Raw genomic sequence first — 325 nt, 5'->3', positions numbered from 1 at the left:
AGTATTTTTTACAATAGCCAAGGATGAAAACAACCTAAGTGTCCATAGATAGATGAATGGGTAAAGAAGTTGTAGTATGTGTAGTATGTGTATATGTACATATACATATATATACATACATACACATACACATTTATATATACATATAAATACACACACACACACACACAGGAATACTATTAAATCTTTAAAAAGAAGGAAATTCTGTCTTTTGCACAATGTAATTAAACTTGGAGAACATTGGAGAGCATTACCCTAAACTAAAGTCAGAGAAAGACAAATACTGCATGGTATCAATTATATGTGGAATCTCAAAAAAAAAAAA

The sequence above is a fragment of the Pteropus vampyrus genome, unplaced genomic scaffold, assembly GCF_000151845.1.
Source record: "Pteropus vampyrus isolate Shadow unplaced genomic scaffold, Pvam_2.0 Scaffold3, whole genome shotgun sequence".
Lineage (NCBI taxonomy): Eukaryota > Metazoa > Chordata > Mammalia > Chiroptera > Pteropodidae > Pteropus > Pteropus vampyrus.
The sequence above is the reverse complement of the archived record's forward strand: the minus strand, read 5'-3'. Positions refer to the sequence as shown.